Genomic DNA, 6,203 nt, shown 5'->3' with positions numbered 1-6,203 from the left:
TAAACAGGTCATTTTAGAAAAGTAAACACTACAGATAAATGAAAAAAAGATCAAATAACTTAGAATTTCACCTTCCAGAATTAACTAATGCTATAGACTCTGATCCTATTCTATTCCTCTGTATCTCTCTCCATAGACAGATGAGTGTGAATGTATGTAGTGTGTGAGTGTGTACATACTGGCATCAAATGTACATGTTACAAGTCAGGGTTACAAAGGAAAAAGGAAGAAAAGAAATGTTCTTTCTTCCCTACAGATGATCATTCTCAAGGCTACATCTTGCCCCTGGGGACAAGTCTCCCAATGTCAGTGGCCTCTTAATTGCAACACCAGTGTTCTCAGATCCCTACCCATCTGGTCCTTTTTACAGCACTTCTTCAGTCCCTGCCAAGGCTCAACTACAGGGCAGGAGGTGAGGACATCTCCTCCTGTCTCCCTTCTAAGTTTATATATTGAAGCTGTAACTCCCAGTGGGTTGGCACTAGGAGGTGGGGCATTTGGGAGACAATTAAGTTTAATGAGGTCGTGAGGATGGGGCCCCCATGATGGGATCAGAGTTCTTATAAGAAGGAGAGAGACCAGAACTCTCTCTCTCTCTCCCAGGCATGTAAGGACAGAGTTGGAAGACAGATATCTAGGAACCAGGAAGTAGACCCACATCAGGAACCCGATCTACTGCCACCTTGATTTTGGGTTCCCCAGCCTCCAGGCCTGTGAGAAATGAATGTCTGTTGATTAAGCCACCCAGCTTCTAGTGTTTTGTTATACAACCTGGGCTAAGACAACTCCAGATTCTACCTGTACAACTCAGCAATTTGTTCACGTCCCCATGCCTGGGGTTAATCTGTGAAGCAGTGATAATCCTACCGAACTTTTGAGTTGTTAGAGGATTAACTGAGATCATATGCCAGAGGCTTTGTATCTCTACCAGGAACAAAGTAGAACTGAACAAACACTACCTCCCGCAGCCACGCATTTTCCACCTGGAGAAATAGATCCAATGTAGTTAAAGTCTGTGTTCCCTCTCTCGGGAATTAACTGAATTGCCAAGGAGAGCCTCAGCACTGAACCATAAAGAGAACAGACCATTTTGTCTGAGTTTAGAGTGTCGGTGTGTGGGGGGGCGCTTTTTAAGGCCCACCCATCCACCCCACCCCGCAAATCACTCTTTAAGAAATGCCACTGTCCCTGTGAGAGGCAAAAGTACTGTGTAAACAGGAGGCTTGACCGGCTCTATTACTTTACTCTTTATTTACCACTAGCAGGTCCATAGGTTTCAAACCCACGTGTTTTAAAACTTCGACTTGAGAACAGCCTCTTAACCCCTCCTCAAAACAAATGGCATGTATCTATGTGCAAAAATACATTAATATCAACGGAGTTTTGTAAGTTTGGAGATTCTTTTATGACTCTATTTAGGATAAACGCAAAAGCCATAGCTTTAAACAACAACAACCAAAAGGAATGAGTATCTCTACCTTAAATTAACATCTGAGGCAGAAAAACATTAATAGAACTAAGTCCACAACTGTTTCTCCAACACAGGTTGCAAATAATCATTGAATTGATCCAAAGAGGCCCCTTTAAGACAGGATCAGACTTTCTTTGTTTTTTTGCCAAGGTCAAACCCACTCATACTGGCTCCACAACTTCAGGCAAGGAAGCTCTACATTCTAGCTCTTCTGGATTTCGCCTGAATTAAGTTAGGTGTCAATTTTCACAAAAAGTGTGCTGCTGGGCTGTATTTTTAAAAATATCTTCTCCAGGAGACTCCTAAACCATCTCCCCAATGGGTAATATGCCAGGAAATTGCAGGACCACAAACGCCTTCTTCCCTCTGGATCTCCAATTTACCTGAAGTAATGGTCAATTGCTCAAAAACATCAGCAGTGAGTCAGACTCAGCGATCAATAGAACAGAGCCCCGAGGTATTAAATAGAGAGATAACCTAAAGGTAAAGTTTAAGCAGCCCCAGCTGACAAGCTAATCAGGCATTTTCAAAGCTGGGTGATGGTATTTTTTCTAGGGTGTCAGGAGCTCAGTAAAGAGCTTCCTGGTGCAGACTGAACAGGACAATTGATCCAAATTGCCTTCTGCTATGAACAACCAATTCTTCAGATCTGTGGCCCTAAAGCCCACAATGCAAGATCTGTGCCTACTGGCAAAGGAAACGTAGCTTGATTGGGTTTTGATGTGCTTTGGAACTGAGTTCTGTCCTGGTTCTGCTGTGCCCAGAGGCTCTTGGGTCCCTTCTGTGGACCTCTATTTCCTCCTCTGTAAAATGCAGATTTGCATTAGTCAGGGCCCCACATCTGCCCAAGTGTTGAACAGAGAGACTGTTCAACAGAGAGATCCCACCCACTAGAGGCAGAGTCCAGGCCAGGCCTCACAGATAGCTTTGCTCTGCCCAGAGTTTAGGAAAACACTGGATTTGGAACTTAATGCGTCTTCCCTAGTTCTCAGATTTCTGATTTAAAGACGTAAAACTACTCTGGGGAGGAGTAGCTTTTCTTTAACATGTTAAGATGTCTTTACCATGTTATAGGAAGAGCAGGCCAGCAATGGGTACCAGGATCTTAGGATGCTGACGCCCAAGATGGTTTTATTACCATTTGCCTCTTCACATGAAGGTGCACACGTGTCTCCTTCATCTGCTCTGATAGCTCTCCTTAACACCATGCTCGTCCTTCCTTCAGCGGGGAGGCGGGGGTGGGGGGGGGTGGGGCTTGGCTTCCAGGTGAGCTGGACTCACACTCATGAGGGTGACAGGCAGAGAGGCCAGGGGTCTCCCAACAGAGGAAATAGGCTGCAAGTGTCAGACATTTTTTCATCCCTCCCTTAGGTGACAGGAAGAAACAAACTCCCCATGGAAATGTTTTCCTTAAGCTGTGTTAATGAAACTATGTATTTGCTTAGGAACTTGCCTTTCTTCAAAATGGTTCCACCTAAAACTAACTTTTTTTCTTTTCTCAAACCTTGGGCTGATAATAGCTCAACAAACCAGTATTCATATCAATTGTTTTACGGCTGGGGGATGACATACCTCATGCCATCCTACCTCAAAAATGCCTATTGTGGGAGAGGGGCCTGGTGAAACTCCTTCAGCCTTGAGGTGTCTCTCCTATCTGATTAATACCTTTCTAACAGACATAAAACAGTTTACTAAAACTAGCACGGGGCACTCTACGTCCCCTTTCTGATGTCTATGTCAGAAGCTTTCTCTGTCCCTTGTTCACTTTAATAAAACTCTGCTGCACAAAAGCTCTGGAGTGAGCAAGCCTGGTCCCTGGGTCCTGCTAAATCTTCTTCGGAGATCACTGTTCACCAGAAACTATCACACACACACACACACACACACACACATATCAAGCCCCATTTGTGAACTTTTTTCAGCAAAGAAAAGCACAATATGCACCTAGCTTCTCTCTGCCACGTAAAAATCTAGGATGGATCTAACACTCAAAGACCAACTTTTTTCCAATGTGTTGGAACATTGTTCAACCAGGAGCTTTCATTCCACAGCCAACCCCTTTTAATTTTCTCTCTGTAGCATCCATCAACAAGGCTGATGGTAAGTTCCTCCTACTGAGGCTTGGACTCTAATAGTGAAGGAAACACAGGAGCCAGACAAATAGTCAACTTCCAACCCAGTAAGTGATGGTGGGAGTCTGCAGAGGGTTACAGAGCTCCATCCGGATATGAAAAGAGCCCTCCTCTGTGGCGGAGCCCAGGCTGCTTTGGCCTTCAAGTCATCTTCTATCGTGTCGATGGAAGTGGGAGCTGTGTGTGGCTTTGATAGTTTAATACTCTGCAGCGCAATTCGGAAAGAAAGCAGCGGCTCTAAGCAGCTTCTCTCTCCTGGCTCATCCTTTCCCCACAGAGCTCTGTTATCACTGCATAAAATGTGTCAGGAGGGACAATTCTCTCTCCCACCCTGAAGCTGCATTATCTCATTTTCAAAATAGGCTGAGACAATGTAAGCGCAACAGCACTTAAATTTAACTCAGTCAAGTAAAAAGATTACTCGAGAAACAATCAAATTCTAAAATTTCAGGCATCCTTTTGCTGCATATATGTCCACTTCCTCTACACGGGGGAGATTATTGATGGCCCAGTGATAGTCTTTGTTTCATTTGCAGTTGAAGGGCCAAACAGCTATAATTTATAGAGGTCCCTATTGTGTAAAAATACCAGGGAAGGTGCCCCAGAGCTTCTGTCGAGCTTCTCTGGGGCGGCTTCCCGAGCTGGTGCCAGGTGGGGCCGGAGGGCAGTCACAGTGGCCAGAGAGGCCTGCAGTGCTCAGCGCCGCATGAAAATTATCAGAGATTGTTACAGACGATTGCTGTTCTCAAGGTGCTGTGTGCCCAAGCAGTTCAGGACCTTGAAAGTTTGGGCAGACATCAGAGAGAAGCACTTAAAAATCCCATTGGATGTGTGGGAAAACTCCAGAGGAAGGCTGGTACAGGGCTTCCATGTCCACAGAGAGTTCTTCAGGCACCTCAGATTGTATGGGACCAATTAATCAATAGCCTTGGGAACTTTGAAAGAGAATTTTAAAATCATAAAAGACATACTAGGAGAGTTAAACTAGTTTTTGATAAAGTAGGTTTACCTGCTAGACCAAAAATTCCCTTAGATCCTAGGAAGGATGGGGAGTCCCTCTCATACTCTATATTACTTTTGAGTGATGGTCCAGAAGGTTCAAACTGTCGTCCTCGGACACCTGTGTGATGATACATTTAACCAATTGTGGACTGCTGAAGACCAGAAGAAGCTTGAACGACTACTCCTGAAATACCCTCCTGAGGAAGGAGAGTCTCGACGCTAGCATAAGAGAGCAGATGAACGGGGCAACAGGACAGCCAGGCAGGTTGCCAGCTGAGTGCAGAAGGATTTCATAAAACTAAACGAAAAACTAAAAAAAAAAAAACTAACTAAATCTGGCCTTCCAGTCCCAAGCAGAACACCGAAGGATACACATTCTCTAAGAGTCCTCAACAAGCAGACGACGGCACCCTTTGAAAAGCACCTCTTTAAACCTTCCATTTCATGGCTGCCCATGAGCCACCAGTGTATGTGGGAGAAGATGATGGCCAACCCCATCTCCATAGCCACATGAACACTGCTGCTAAGGAGGCATCAGATGGAGACAATATTCCTGCTACATACAGGAAGTGGGGGCTTCCAGGGCGGCTCAGCAGTAAAGAATCCACCTGCCAGTGCAGGAAACGTGGCTTCGATCCGTGGGTCGAGAAGACCCCCTGGAGGAGGAAACAGACCCACTCCGGTATTCTTCCCTGGGAAATCCCATGAACAGAGGAGACTGGCCGGCTACAGTCCCTGGGGTCTCAAAGAGTCGGACCTGACTTAGCCGCTAAACAACAACAACATGGGAATTTCCCTGAATGTAAGGAATATTAGAGTTATTAAAGTTAAAAAAACAATAACACAGAAAAACTTCAGCAAAGGCAAGCTGAAAGTGGATTTGTGCAACATGTGGGTTTCAAGTGTGATAAATGTGGAACAGAACCTATCCAGGGTGTTCAGTGGCACTGCCAGGCTTCTCCTCCAGAAATGTTTTTGGATTTCTGTGATTCTGGCTCAGACTGCCCTCATGAAACAGATACTCACATGGAAGATCACCAACTAGAATCTGTTTACAGGCCAGAGACATTCTTAGAGACTACAGAATGTCCCAGGGCACTAGTCATAATGACCTTGACCCAAAGTACTTTCTAGCAAACAGACAACATGGAAGAGAACATCATATACTGGTCCTCTTCGACACATAGCAATAGTACCACTGTGCCATTCACATAACTGTGAATTATGTGCACAGTTTGGAAAGACCCTCTGAAATGACACTCACAGCACAACAGCTTCCCGAATGCTCTTGTCGAGTCCAGCTCTGCACTGTCGTGGTTCTAGATCACTGCCCAGCAGCTGAACATTCCCAAGGAGCAAAGCGTTTCCCTGGTGAAATTCTCACCACCACTTTAAAGCCTAGTAGGTGGTGATCTTAAATGGGTGAGATCGAAATAAGAGCACATATTAAAAAGAGAGTAAATTCCAAAGGTTTCCGAGAATTTGGTCATAAATATGCTAATGAGAAGAAAAAGTACATTAAAACAACTTAGTTGCTTTCGGTTTTGTGAAAATAGTTTTCAGCACAGAAACTGACTTTTTAGACCAAAGTTTAACCA

At 44.7% G+C, this 6,203-nt stretch overlaps 1 pseudogene; it reads left to right on the top strand.

Annotated features, from left to right (window-relative positions):
• The first annotated feature begins 1,862 nt into the window (after positions 1 to 1,862).
• Positions 1,863 to 5,792, top strand: LOC110143119 (ZZ-type zinc finger-containing protein 3-like; annotated as a pseudogene).
• Positions 5,793 to 6,203: the final 411 nt, after the last annotated feature.

This window comes from Odocoileus virginianus, chromosome 6 (genome assembly GCF_023699985.2).
Source record: "Odocoileus virginianus isolate 20LAN1187 ecotype Illinois chromosome 6, Ovbor_1.2, whole genome shotgun sequence".
NCBI lineage: Eukaryota > Metazoa > Chordata > Mammalia > Artiodactyla > Cervidae > Odocoileus > Odocoileus virginianus.
This window is presented reverse-complemented; position numbering and strand designations above follow the sequence as displayed.